Source organism: Pteropus vampyrus, unplaced genomic scaffold, assembly GCF_000151845.1.
Source record: "Pteropus vampyrus isolate Shadow unplaced genomic scaffold, Pvam_2.0 Scaffold2, whole genome shotgun sequence".
In the NCBI taxonomy this organism is placed as follows: Eukaryota; Metazoa; Chordata; class Mammalia; order Chiroptera; family Pteropodidae; genus Pteropus; species Pteropus vampyrus.
Window position 1 is genome coordinate 22358096 of NW_011888783.1, and position 16118 is coordinate 22374213.

Genomic DNA, 16118 nt, shown 5'->3' on the forward strand with positions numbered 1-16118 from the left:
CCCCCCCAAATTTCAGTTCCACCAAGTTGTGAAGAGGATAACTTCTAGAGCCTTTAAAGTCTCAAAGCAATTCAATTTAATTCTGCAATTATTTATTGACTGTCTAATCTTTACCAAGACCACATGGACTGTAAAAAAATTCTGTTCTGCCTATGTCCTCCGGGGACATGGGAATGAGAGAAGACAGCTGCACATACAAGGTATTTAGTGAAAGAGCCCTATTTGGGGCCTCATTATAACTTGGAAAAATCTTTATCATATCAAAGTTATGTCATGTGAGAAGTAATCTGAAGGGAAGAAAGCAAGAAAGTGAGGATATGAACAACAAAAACAATATCTAGCATGCATCATCCGAAAAAAATGTTTTACCTGTCTTACTCATCTTTGTATATCCATCAGTCATGTGATGGTCCCACGTTTACACTTTATGATTCGTCTACTTTGAATTATTTGCTTTTCTCTGCAACACACAGAGCCCTCTCAGGCTTCTATCACTTTGAACACATCACAGTGTTGGTTTTGCCAGGAATGTCTTATATCAGTCCACCAAGTAACAGCCTGCTCATCCTTGCATTGCTGACTCAAGGATCATTATTTCTCTTGTACCAGGAAGATACACCCACTCCTTCCTCTGGACTCCCATGCCTGTAGGGCATGTCTTTATTATAATTTTTATTTTTTTCTTCCTGACTTCTTATTCTTTTGAACTATCAATAAGATGTATCTGTTCTTTCTTGCAATATTTATCACCTGTTCTCTTTGTTACGGTTGCTTTTGAATATTACTTATGACTAGGCTATAATTTCTTTCATTGTTTTCCTTAGAAATACTTTTACATTTATATTTATAGGTTTATATTTAACCCTATGTTTAGCACAGTGCACTGTATTTAATAATAATAATAAAAAAAAACCTTACTGAATATCTGCTATCCAGGCTGTGTGCTAATTTAATGGCTTATATTACATCATGAAACACTTGGTTATAATAGCAAATAATTATAGGGCTTACCATTCTTTTAAGTACTTTATATAATTAACTTATTTAATTCTCATAACAACCATGGGAGTTAGGTTTGCTGTTATCATTTTCATTTTCAGATGTGGAAACTGAGGCACTAATAGTAACTTGCTCAGGTTTTACAGCTAAGTTTTGGCACCAGACACTCTGGGTCATTATGTGAGACTGACAAGAGGCTTGGCCAGATGTTTACATTAATACTTAGGCATTAATGTAATACCTAATACCAATTCCTCACAGAGGCAAAATAACTTGTTCAAGGTCACACAGTTCATTAGTAAAGACAGGTTCAAAATTACGTTTAACTCAAACCATATGCATACGCCTATGCTTCAACTCAAATTAAAGTCCTACCTCTCCCTAGGGCATGACTTAAATTTCAGTTTGTGTTTTTCAGCAGTAATTTCTGCCTGCACAGAATCCATTTCCCCTTTTTTCTAGTAGCATGCAATTATTTCTTTAAGGATCTACTCCTTCACTCTCTCACTCTATGAAGGCAACCCACGAATTCTATTGCCATTATGTTTACATGTCTTCTTCCCAAGAAGATCTGAAGTTCCTTGAAAGCAGAGATAGTTTCTTCTCCTTCCCCCTCTTCCTCTTCCTCCTCCTGTTCTTCATTTCTTCTTTTTTTTTTCTTGTAGATGAATCTCTCATGCATGAAACATAGTAGAAGTCGAAAATATTTGTTGAATGAATGTCTTGCACATGGTGCTTGCTCACTTAGTATCTGTGAGATTGAATTGTTAAATAAGAGAGCAAATAAAATGGGCCTCACCAAATAGTTAAAATCTCAGTAGGCGGATAAAGGTCAAGTATATGCCCTAGGTATATTCTACTTCCTTGTATTATTCAAAGACAGTATTTAAGCCACTGAAAGTTTCTGAGGCAGTTTTCATGGGAGGGCCTGTGTAGAATACTTGGGCATAACTCAAGTATTATGTTAGATATAAAGGAGCAACAATACTGACAAATTCCACATCTTACAGAAAAAAAAACCCAACATTTTCCAGATAGAGGAGTAAAGGGATTATGATACTTATCTCAATGGCAAAGGACAAGTAATCCCTGTACAGATTAGTCTAAATTTGAAGACATTTAGAGTTCTTAACAGTAAGAAAGATTAAGACATCCACTCATCACCCACCTTTCCAAAAAATACAGTTAAAAAAAACACAGACTCTAAACCAAAAATAAACATAATGAAGACCTATAAAATTCCATTTTTTCCCACTGATAATCACTTTTAGACTTTCAAAAGAGATCAAATTTCTTCAAAAAAATTTTTGGAGGAGCTTGCTCTGCTGTGCCTCAAGCATGTCCTTGGTTTTTCTCAGGGACAGCAATGTGCTACCTCTAAGAAGAAAGGCAAAAGTGATGCCAGTGCTGACCCACTCATGAAAAAACTTCTCTGCTTATATCTCTTCTGGTACTGTACAGTGACTTTAACTTGGTCTAGATAGCTTTTCTTTTTCTTATTCAATAGTTATATATTCATTTTTCTTGTAAAAAAACAAAACAAAACAAAAAACCTCATTTATTTCCCATTACCCACAGAAGCATTGCCCTAAGTATTTTCTGAAGAAAACAATCCTAATATACACGATGAAGAAAGTGCTTTGAGGAACACTCTATTCATCCACTTGGGATATTGAGGTATTACAGAACCTATTATCATCTAAAAACACTAATGGGAAAGAAGATAAACATAGGTAATTTTGCAAATCTAAACATTTGGATGCTATAAATTACTATGGAGCAAAAGAAAAGTGAAGGAGGCTGGTGTAAACAGGGAAGTTAGACAAGATGCAAATAATTAAAATTAATCTTCTTGGTACTACACTCTAGTTCCTGCTTTTGACTAAAGACCTTAATGTTTCAATCAGTTACTCTCCAGACTGCCAGATCTAGCTCGGTGGGGCCGGTTTTTTCACTATACGTGAATGTAAATTCATGGGAACTGGGGGGAGTGCAGAGAGTATAAAAGGGGAAGTGTGGCATAGATCATCGTTACCTCCTTGTGCAGCCATTGATACTTCTCTTTTTGCTAGTTTTGGATCTAAATTTCTCATTTACTGTAAGATTTACTGTAAGATTTACTGAAAAGACTGGGCCTAGGAGGAAGTAGCCCAAAGGGTAGTTTTAATAATGGCTAATATTTCCTAAGTGCTTACTACATTCAGTCACTGTGTTAAGACTTGGATCATTTCATTAAATCCAGTGCCCCCAAATGTAGGTACTATTGTTAACCTAAGTTTACAGATGAGGAAATGAAGGCCTAGAAAGGTTAAAAAAAAAAAAAAATACTCGCTTAAGGTCACACAACTGTGCTTTAATCACTATCCTAAAATGACAAATGATCAACATTTAAGTTTAATAAACTGAGATGTGGCAATGGCTGAATGAAAAGGGCCTTGGTCTAGGAATAAAAATCCCCAGACTGATACCTCAGCTTCTCTTAAATTTTCTGAGCCTCAGTGCTTCATCTGCCTATGTTTTGGCTTACTATGACAATAAAATAAGATAACGTTTACTTTAAGGACTCTGTAAATATACACAAGCCATGTAAACACTATACATTACTATATTACACAAAAAAGACAATGGGTTATAAGTTAGGAAATTCCCAATAGAAGACTGAAATTGAAGAACAGAATGAACATCAGAAGAAGAAAAATGGCTGTGTGGTAAAGTATTCTGTTATTTGGAAAGTTGGGTAGACAATGAAAGATGAACCCAGGATGCCTGTGGGAGAGCAAAAGAGGTAGTGCCAAATGGAAAATGAGTAGGTGATGGCCAGCAGCATGGAGATGCTAGGGGAGAGAGAGACAGAGAGACAGAGAGACAGAGACAGAGACAGAGAGAGAGAGAGACAGAGAGAGAGAAAACACTTAAAGCTCAACTCAAAGCTACATACAGAATAGTATGAGAGAAATAAGGACATGGATTCTTTGGCCGCTGGTTCATCTACTTTGCTATTGCAGTTGCTAATAAAAGCTAACCTATTAAGAAGAAGAGAAAACTGTACCCATGCTCTTCTGCATATTTGTTTTGGAGACTCATGGGATATATAGGTTAATTCTGTGGGTTTGGTTTTTTCCTATTTTTTTTCTTTCGGGGGTGGGGGAACTCACAAAGTTGAATTTGACATTTTTACTGAATCTCCTAAACCAGTGATTCTAAAATTTAGTAAGCATCAGAATCCCTGGGATAGATTTGCCAGATTTAGCAACTAAAAACACAGGACATGCAGTTTTAAATTTCATATAAATAATGAGTAATTTTTAGTATAAGTATGTCCCAAATATTGCATGGGATATACTTATGTTGAAAAAGTTTTTCATTTGTGATTTATCTGAAATTTAAATTTATTTGGAAATCCTATATGTATTTTATCTGGTAACCCTACCTGGAGTTTGTTATAATGCAGACTTGCCAGTTCCATATTCTGTCAATAAGATTGACATAGAGCCAAGTGATCCTCCAGGTGATTCCAGTGCAGCTTGTTCTTAGACACTGCTTTGAGAGATGCTGGTTAAGCTTGGATAATGCCACCTTAGGAATGAGAGATTTTAGGAGGCCAGGAAAACATCCTGAGCTGAGGAAGAAGGTGTGTATAGCTATGGTGAGCCTGAAAGATGATGTAAGGGACCTGGTCCTTGAGTGACAGCAGAGAAGTCTGAGTGCTAGGAGTCCAGTGTGTAACCAGAGAAGACATTCATTGAGCCCCACTATTATGTCATTTAATCCTCTCAACAACCTCAAGAAGATAACTGTTATTATCTCCATCTCATTAGATGAAGAAATAAAAGCTCAGGGTTAAGTAACTTGCCCAAGGTTACATAGGTGGTATTTAGTGGTCAGGTTTGATCTAAGACCAATAGTTTCCAAAGTCCACATTCTGAACCAGTCCTATGCAACAATAAGAGGTTTGAGTAATTTCATCAGTACAATTTTCTCCCCCCCCCCCCATTCACAACCTTCTTCAAATTGCTAAGTTAATTAAAGTACAGTCAGGGATGTGACATCTGCTCTCTAGAAATGCTCAAAGATTTTCACATTCTGAGGTATAATAGCCAAAAGACCTGGAAGTTTATGAACAGCTTAAGAGTCTGAGCTGATAAAAAAATATGGAAATTTTTATTTATTTATTTTTTTGTCTAGAAGCCTCAGTGCCATCCAAAATATATCATCCCAAACTGGGGCGTGTCAGGGAATACCCTCCTTTGGAGACTAAACCAATAATTTTCTCACCAGGTGACCTAAGACAGCTGAATAAGCTCTGAAGATATGTTAGGTGAGACCATTAACTAAATATAGGGAACAGGTCATTGAAGGAATTGAAGCTGATTTAACTAGAAAGGAGACAGCTCATAGAAAACATGGCTGCAGTGTTCTAACATTTGTAGAATCGGTAGAAAGAAAAAGCAATGAGCAAAGACCATACGTTGGATATTAGTTGGAAAAGGATATTGATTCAAAAATATGTGGTAGATTGAGTTATCTGTCAAAATATTTGCTCCCTTTCTCTGGGATGTCTCTCTCGCAGACTTGCCCCTCCCTGGGGGGAGGATTTCGTGTGACTTATGTTACCACCATCTCTTTTCCTCTGTCATGAGACCTGTAATGACACAGAGAGGGGCTTCTCCATCAGCCAGGGTCCTAGAGGAAAATCCTTGTAAGGCAAAGCCAAGCTGACCTGTGATAGGCACATAATGTAAGCAAGAAATATGCCTCTGTTGTTAAAAAGTCACTGACATTTTAGGGCTTTTTGTTACTGTGGAATATGTCAGTTGGTCTGATTGGCAAAATATAAAAGCACTCCCTAAAGATCAGAGTTGTCCAAAAATGGAAAAAAACTAGCTGCAGAAGTGGTGAGTTCTGTGGATTGAAAGTATTCAAATACAGCTAAAAGATCACTTTGGAAATTGTTAAAAAAAAGAAAAAAAAAAAGAAAAAAGTTGGGGAAGTACAGGGTTTCTCAGGGAGAGGTGGATTGAGATATTGGCCAAGTGGTTAGGACCTTAAGCTCCTTTCCATACCTGAGATTCTGTGCTATATTACTAGGAGGTAAAAATAGGTGCAAATGGGCAAAGCCTTTTGCACATCTATGCTCTAAACTCAGCCGAAGAGGAAGAACACAGTGACATTAGGGTAGATTAATCTCAGTTTGTGGTTACTGAAATTTAGAGTATTAACTTCTGCTTGTTTGAGAACAGGCTACTGGAATGTAATGAAAAGGAGAGTTAAATATTTATGTGGTTTGAGATTAACCATAAAAGACATTCGGGGGAGAATTAGAACACAAGAATAGCGAGAGAAAGGGTAATTCAGTCACTACCACGAGCCTCTCCCAGAACCCTGCTAAATGTTAGATGTATAGCGCCAAGCCACACGCTTGGCCAGAGATCAGAGAAAGCAGGGACATGGAGTGGGATACTGCCATTCCCACAATCCACAGCCCAGAGAAATATCCAGTCAGTATTCACTCGCTTCTTCTCTCTCCCCTTTCCCGGTTGCTCCGTTCATAATCCCCAGTTTTTCTCTTAGCTCCTGTTTCACTCTTTTACCTCTTACTCTTAACATTGTCTCTCTTAATAATCTAATCTCCCATCATTTTGTGATCTCTCTGTAATCTGATCTTGTTTCCTTCTACCCGTTTACCAGCGAGAGAGCTAAGAATAAAAAGGGTAAAACAAGACAACATTATAAAATGAGGAAAGCTTTCATTCACAAAATGAAGTAAGCAGCATATGGTGATGTGTGTACTACATGCAAGCATGGCTTTGGGGCAAAAAGGAGACCTAGTCCCAACTTCACCTCTATTGCTTATGACTTTGGTGACCTTGAACAAGTACTTAAACTCTCAAGTGTTCTCAGTTTCCTCATCCTTAAAATGAGGTCAATAACTACCTAGCATGGTTGCTGGGAAGATTAAGTAAAGTAAAATATGTTATATTAATAATACATAACAGACGCCAGGTAAAAGCCTGGTATTATTATATAGATTATATAATATTTTAGTTCAGTTTGCATCTGTATTCTTAGCTTTTTAAAATCTCAGCTTAAATGCTTAAAAGCTGGAATCCTTTTTTGGTGGTATTTTTCAGTGTCTACAATTTTATTGGTCACAGAAATGTATAATAAGTACTCGAAGACTTGGAATGCCCCTAAAAATATATGTGTGATATGTGTGATATAAAACGTTATATTATGTGTTACATTTATGAATATATAATATATGTAATGAATTGACTATGCCCCCCCAAATACATATGTTGAGCCCTAACTCCTAATGTAATGGTATTTAGAAGTAACGTCTTTTGGAGGTAATTAGGTTTAGATGAAGTCATGAAATGAAATGGGGACCTCATGTTGGATTAGTATTCTTATAAGAAGAGGAAAAAAACCCAGAGATCTCTCTCTCCATAACATGAGGACACAGTGAAAAGGCAGCAGGCTGTCTGCAAGCCAGGAAACGTACTCTCAACAGAGACTGCATCTGGTGGCACCTTGATCTTGGACTTCCCACCTCCAGAACTGTGAGAAATAAATCCCTGTTGCTTAAGCCACCTACTCTATGGTATTTTATCATAGCAGCCTGAGCTAAGATTCTATGTATCTATATTACTCTCTAGTTTTGTATAGTACCTCTTATATTAGTATAACTGAATGAAATTTGGGGATATTGCCTCCGTATATAAGATATAGTCTATATCTAATATAGGATTCACAGTGTCAACGATTTTTGTTATGACCTAAAACTTTTAGACAGACCTTTTTGTTCCCTACCAAATATCTATTTCCCCATTTTTTTTTGCTGACAGAGTTTATGATTTTGTTTGAAATTTTAATATGCCCATCTGTGGGCAACATCTCACCATGATCTCAGTCAGTCATGAGAATCTTGTTTCCTGCTTTCATAGCCTCCTTTGAAATTTATGGTGGCCCTGAGATATAAGGAGAAGACACTAAGGGACTTCTGGGAAAGTTTTTACCTTCCTGACTAAAAGAGACAGAAGTGGCTGGCAGACTCTCCTGCCATTCTGTCCTCACTTGAACATGAATGCTTTGCTGGCCGTTGGCAACCATTTTGTCACCCTGACATGACAACCATAAGGAAGAAAAACTGACTCACCAAAGACAATGGACTAGAAAAATAGAAGTTACTGGTTATAATGCTCAGTAAGCCAAAGGCAACAACCACCCACTTCTAGACCTGTTACATGAGAAAATAAACCTCTATTTGTTAAGTCACTATTAGTCAGATCTTTTTTTGGTAAATTGCAGGCAAAGACATTTTAATAGATACCAGAGAAAAGTATAATGTATAGTAGAATTTTTGCTACTATGAAATTTCAGGACAAGTAGACAGCTAAGTGAAATATCATTAGTATGGAAACAATGAAAAAGGGAAGGTTTTCCTGAGGAGCTCTTTCATAAGAATACAATTGATTTGAGGAAATAAAATCTTCATTTTTAAGAAATGATAAGCAGAACAGCTGTCAATGGCATTTTATAGGAAAAAAATATGATTTTCAATATTTAGAATGTTCTTAAAGAAGATATAGTAGGAAACATAAAACTTTATATTTTAATCATGAAAAGAGACAGAAACATAATATATACATTTCAAGACATAATCAATGAATGATAGATGTATATGGCTATTTGATGGTGAAAAAAATATTTTGGGAAAAATTTTTTATAGTAAACATTAGTTATGTTGGCAATTAGCATACAGTTTTAACAGCTGTCTCCACATTTGTCATGTGTTGAGATGTTTAAAGGAAACTAGGCATCAGTATACTTCATTTAAGTTTTTTAGATATTTAGCTTCAATCTGATTTCTTATTCCTAACTAAAACTTCCTCACCACCATCACCAGATATCAGTTTGTGTCTTCATGCTAATTTGTTTTGGAGTACTAAGCTCCTGCTATTTTCTATCAAGACATTATTACCTCAAGATAAATTCAGTAATCTTTACTTTTTCAGTTTTAAAAGTCTCTGAGTTTTACATTTCTAAGCCTTAAAAATTTTTTAATACAAGCAGGTCTTAACACAAAACTTTTTTCTTAAAGAAGTTTGATCATAGTTGCATAATCAGTTTATATACCTTTCCTGTTGATCTCTTTTTAAACTAGCTTTCCTATATTCGTTATACTTAATTGGTCATTACAAAAATTTTCAACTCAAATAGAACTTTGTGATTTTCCATATTAAGAGAGATCAGAGTCAGATTCTGAAGTTTCAAAGACACACCATTCAATATGTATATCTACTTAGCTGTAGTAGCATTTTGTATTGGGCAACTAACCAAATCTGTAAAAAGTAGCCTTAGTCTTCCTGAAATTCATCCCACAGAGTTCTGACATGGAATGATATGCCTTAAATGATCAAAGAGCAGTTTTAATAGTGATTGAGATCTGTGAACATACTCAATAAAGTTCAGACTCTTTATGGAAGTGCTTTTTTAAATAGAAAAAGAACACTCTATAATACTATTTTCAAATTTAAATAGAATCTAGAATTATCCTCAAAAAAGTACTTATTTTAAAAAAAAGATAATAGAGAAAATACAAACCAAAGCATCAAAATTCTTTTCTACTCAGAGTCTTTACTCCTATTTTGTACATAGTCATCACTTTCTTAGTGATGGTGAAATTAGCCTCTTTCTCCCCACATCAGCCTGTAAGAGCTATGAAGGCAGGAAATAGACTGGTTTGGTTCATTCCAGCACCTATCTACCACAGTGCCTGGCACATACTAACTCCATAAATATTTGTTGAATGAAAGATATCACCTCCTACTTCAAAACCTTTAGAAGCTCCCCTTTGTCTAATAATTAAGCACAAGCTCTTCACCCCAACATCTAGGTGTTCTTTATACATAAACCTGTCCTAACCCAACCAGGCTGAATTACATGCAACAGGTTGTGCCTACAATGTGCCTTAAGCTTTTGACTGCATACATGCTTAGCTCAAAATCCTGACTTTCCACTTCACCTCTCCTCCAAAGATTCATATTACCTGCTTTACGAAGACTCTTCTTATCCCTCTAGCCAACAGTGTTTCTTTCCTTTGTGCATTACCACAGTATGTCTGATATATGGCACTTGCCATATTTTGCTCTCGATTTTATGTATTTGTGTTCATGTTTTATCCCCATCATCTACAGTGTAAGCTCCTCAGGAGGAGAGAGATAGTGAATTTTGTATTACTCCCCACAGTATAGTGTACACAGTGGCATTTCATTCAGACATAAGTATACGTACCTAGTGTTGGGACCATCAAAGTTTTCAGATGTGAGGAGGAAGGTACTAATAAAAAAACACATATTATTGAGGTCTTTAGAAGATTGAGGACACAATCTTCTGCATCAGCCTGTATGCTGAGTCCTTACTCTGATGCTCACTAGCTTTGTAGGCTTGGGTAATTTATACAATCTTCTAAGCCTCGGTTTCCTAACCTGTAACAGGTAATATTATTACTTATTTAATAGGCCTTTGTGCAAATTAAATAAAATATGTAAAATGCTTAGTATACATAATAAGTGTTTGTTAATATTCACTGAATATAGTTATTATTTGAGCTTAAGATATTTTATTTTTTAATAGCTGATATGCTTTTCTTGCAATATTGGATTGTAGATTAGAAAGCATCTCTGCACTCCATCAACAAAGCAATTAAAATGATCAAATGATTTAGAGTCTATATTTATTTTGCTTAGAAATATCAGAAAATTGCTGCAATTCTCCATTTAATGTATAGTAGAGGCCTATAATATGTTTCTTATTCATAGTATTTAATGTCTACTAATTCCTCATTATGTTAATAGTAAGAATTTCTTATAAATAAATCTGCTTACTCATTTAGTATTTATAACACATCTTAGTGAATGCACTGCCCGCATTGAAATGAACACATCATGACATATCTAAGCCACTGTACCTTAACTGCAAGATAGGGTTCTATAGCTTTTTGGTCTTAGTGGTCCTAGGTGCACACAAATTAATCAAAAGAGCTGGGAGGGTATGACTCAAGAGAGAATTTTCAAATATTATCATTTGCTTGATTCTAATTTAAATAATTTGCAGTTTCCATAAAACTAGGAAGCTTTGAGAAGTAGGATGTTTACACAAAGAGAATTAAAAAAAAAATTGGGGGGGGTGCATTTTACAAAATGTTCCTTCCAAAGAACAGCACTTTTTAATAGGTCTGTACTGATTAAAGAAACCTTATTAGATATAAATGAGAAGCATGTTCTTCTGGTGGTACTGTACCCAGAGGATTTTCATTAAGTAAGCCTAAACTTTTAGAGTGTTTGGAATATACCCAGTTGGGCAGTTAATAAATCCTCTTCAACTTAAAGTGGAGAATTGTTACAAGAGGGAAAAATGTACAAAAAAAGTTATGGAGGAGACAAACAGCTATTGAAATTGTTTTCAATGTTGATGATTTTTAGGAGTTATAGCTAAAGAAGTGAAGCTTTCCCTCCATCCCTGAAATTGGTTTCTTGTCTAACACATTCTTTTGAATGTCAGCAATTAGCCCTGGACTTCTTTAGAAGACCAAGGACCAAGATCAAGAATGGAGTCAATGCCTATTTCAATCCTAGAAGTGAAGACATCAGTAGCATAACAGAAGGCAAGTGAAAGATAAATACATTTGTTTTTCCATCTGTTAAGACATAACTAAAACATTTTTCTCATTTTTTCCTTAATATTTTGTTTCTTGGCAACAAATAACAAAAATTCCCAATCAACCACATCTTTCACAATTTTTGGTTCTTTGGAAAAGCAGTACTAATACTGTTATTTCGATTTCTAATATAAAAAAAATATTTTCAAAAAAGAAGTAACATATATATTAAAAAAGAGTAATATATAATTATATGTATATAGATAGACACATATAACATATATTATAATTCAGTAAAGGAATGTGCCATCACACCATAAAGGTGTGTTATAGAACCACTTTGCATTACCTGGTAAATTTTTTATAATCCAGCAATCTCACTTCTAGATATTTATCTAAGAGAAGCTTTTCACTCTCACCAGAAGGCAAGTATGAGTGTTCTCAGTAGCACTGTTTGTAATCTCTCTCTCTCTTGTACACACATCTGGAGATATTTCAAATGTTCAAGTGTAGAATGGATAAACCCAATACAGTGTGAAAAGTAATTACAGCTACATGAAAAAACGTGTATAAATCTTGTGTACATTAATACATGTACACAAACAAAAAAAAATTTGAAAATCAAGTAGTAGAATATCACATACATTTCCATAGTAATTAAGTTCAAAAATGTACAAAAATAACCAGTATTTTGTTTAGGCATACAAACATATGTGGCGAAACTCTAAAGAAAAGCAAGGAAATGAATAATACAAAATTCAAAGTTGAGAAGTGGTAAGACTTGAGAGAATACTACAGTGGACATTAGAGTAATCTTTCTTTTTCAGCAGGTGGTAAATATAAAGTTGTTCGTTGCATTATGATTCCTTGTATACTGCATGTATTTAATAAATGTTCTTTTGAAATGGCTCAAAATTTGATAAAAACAATAAAAAGCAAAGGATGCTACACAATCATTGCCATTATTGTAGCTAAGCAAAATATTTTCTAATATGATAATTTAATCACTTATAACTCATCTTCTTGTGTATGATTTGGGACATTATTTTCTGATTTCTGTGAGATAGTGGAAGTGCTTCATTATTATTTAAAAAACAACAGGAGAACTAGTCAGTCCAGTTCATTATGGTCTGTGATGCCTCAAAGGTCAAATTTCATAAAACAAGTTAGCAGGCTATTCCCAGGCCTTTTGTATTTGACACTCTTTAGAAATGAAATGTTATTTTGAAAACTCTCTCACTGAGATATTGTAAAATATATTTATGCATGAGGATTCTTAATTTAGTCTACCTTTTCATTAAATAGTTTCATATTATACAGTTCTAGAATGAATCCTTAAATACAATTCAACACTGCAATTCCATATATCTAGTGTATTTGTATGTGCTCCAATACAATTAAATTACAAAACTCAGAATTCTATTTTTGATATTAATGAATTTTATTGTATCTTCTTAATTCACATTTCTGCTTTTGTCAAAAGATAGGTTTAATTACAAATCATTGGTCTGAAAGTCTTTACAAGCATTTCACCTTCAACTAAAGTTTATGTATTACTTAAAAGTAAGAGAAACTCTTATTTTTATGTCAAAATATCAATTTGGAGGTATTTTATTTATATTTTTCTAGTTGTAACTAAATGGGAAAAATTATGCTATTAAATACTATAAGGCATTACTTTGGAAGATTTCGTTTTACGTTTTTAAATATTTCATACCCAGTTACTACACAATTATACCAAAATTTTAACAATCCCTTATTTTTTTAATTCTTATTATATTTAAAAAATGTTCCTATTGTGAAATGTAGCACTGTATTGAAATAGTTTTTTAGCCTTTTATCTTCTGGAGTTATCTAGAGATTCCTGTGATCCTCAACGTTTTGATTGCAGAAAACAGTGTACTTGCTTTTTGGTATGACTTTTTTTCATAACATCTTATATTTAAAGAACTCTTTATATGAAATAAAATTAATCATTTTAGTTTTAATATATTTGAGATACTGTAAAAATTTATATGTAAAAATCTTATGTTGCTTAACTTTTCCATATGTTATCATTATATGAATGGATTGGAACTGTGAAAATAAAATTCTCAGTGAATGTCTAAAGAAAGACAAACTTAAGATGCCAAATCATTTGCTCAAGGAAAAATGATTTTGTAACTTCTATGATATGATGCAGTTAATAGAGCATGGGTTTTTGGATCTGACAGACTTGCCTTCACATTCTAGCTCAAATAGGTGTTCACCTTTGAGATTCTCACTGAGATCTCTTCACCTGAAAGGTTACACAGAGGTTTTATGGAGACTAAATGAGATATGTAGGAATAATTCCTGGCACATCTAGTACTCTATAAATGTTCTCTCTGCCCCACATTCCAGCTCAAAGTAGGAAGTTAAATTTTCTCAGTGCAAGAACATCAGTCATTGCAATGAATTATGAGCAACTTCCTTATCATCCAAAGTATTTGTCAGTGTTTTTGTGACATAAACCATAGACCTCAGGATCCCTGCTCTGGTGTTTCCTGCCACTTACTTCATAGATGTTTTCCTATCCACCATTTTCTTTTATTTGGGGGGTTTGGGGCAAGAGAGAGAAATGTTTTTTCTTGGGGAATGGAAAACCTTACAGTGGAGGGAGCGGATGGAAATAATAACAAATGTGCATCATCGTCATCATCAGAGAAAGAATATATAAGATGTGAGTTGTAAATAACTTACTTCCTATATGAAATGGCAATGCCATAGTTCAGTTTTGTAAAATAAGAGACCAAAGTAAAACACACTAAGGTTGAACACTCACCATAGATTTCTTTTGCATCAATTTTGTGCTATCACTATGAAAGGCTTTGTAGGGTGCTAGTTTCTAAAGATGAAATCAGATACATATGAAACTTAGAGTAAAATTATTTTTTTGTTTATGAGGTTAATTTCCATTTCAAACTCCTATTAGACAAGGTGGTGTAATCTCAGTAGAATCAGGAACATACCGTTTCACAAGGGACTCAAGTATGCATTCCATAAGTGTTCCCTAGTGAAAGGTATGAGTTGGGAGTAGGGGAATAGTCAGTGTTAGGCCCTCACAGGTATCCAGGCTGTCATGTGCTGATATTATATCTTGGTCCCAATGTGTCTTTTAGTCATGGTCTAGTTTATTTTTGTTTTGTGTTATCACACAAAGTTTAGGTTTTCCCAGTTCCTTGTGCTTCATCTAAAACAATTACTGCAAACTTTTTTTCTATAAAGGGCCAGATAGTAAATATCTTGGGCTTTGCAGACCACACAGTTTCTGTCATAGCTACTCAACTCTGCCCTTAGTAGTGTCAAAATTGCCATAGACTACAGGTAAAGGAATGGGCATGCCTCTCTTTCAATAAAATTTAATTTACAAAAACATGCAGATTTAAATCATTATCACCTACTTTGGAAAACATTGTGGGGGTTTTTCTGAATCTTCCTGGGGCACGAGAGGGCTGTGGGGCTATCCAAAGCATTTAGAAATATTCTCTGTTTTTACCCAGCATCGGGTAAGTAATAAACCTAAGGTCTTACTGCTCTCCAGGGTAGGGTCTATGAGCCCAGATTCCCTTTTGCTTTCAGAGTCCTCTCACCAGACTGGATTTTAAAGCCCCTGTTGCATTACTGCACATCTTATTCTATGTGTTTGGTGGCCCATGGAGTTGTGCACTATGGCACTCCCACATGATAAGGTTACAGGACTTCCCAGGCATGTTGCCAGTGCTTCCCCACCCTGCCTGCCCCCTATTCTCTTTTCTCTCCCCATTCTGTACAAATTTTATCATCTTTGGGGTGGGAACAGAAGGCTGGCTTAGACTGAGCACATATTGTTTTAAAGATATGGTTTATAACATACATTTTGTGTAGAGTCATTCAAAACTTAGACTTTAAAAATCTGGTAAGCCCAAGCTTTTGCATTTCAAAAGCTTTCTCTTTATGAATAGGGAGAGTATAAAGGGTGCCCAAATGTAAAAGGTGTTTATGTTCTCGTTGAGAGACCAAATTTAGATGAAATAGTTAAATGAATAAAATAAACTCCACCCAAATGTAGTGGCTTAAAGTAATAAATTAATAATATCATAATTTTATGGGTTGACCCGGTGGTTCTTCTGCTGGTATTTGCCTAGGCTCCGTCACAATGTTATATTCAGCTGGTGGCCCACAAGAATCTGAGCTAAGCTGGGACATCTGGAACAGTCGGGTCCCTCTCTCTCCATGGTCCTTCATTCCAGACTCCTTCAAGGTATGGCAATATTCCAAGAGAGTAAAAGCAGAAGGTGGAAAAGATCTTAAGCTTCGCCTTATAAGTCACATAACATTGTTTCTACCATATTTTGTTAGTCAATGTGAGCTGCATAGATTCAAAGGGTAAAGAAACTCATTTCATCTGATCAGACACCAGGCTATGGATGTTATGCCCTGCATAAAGGTTTCCTGC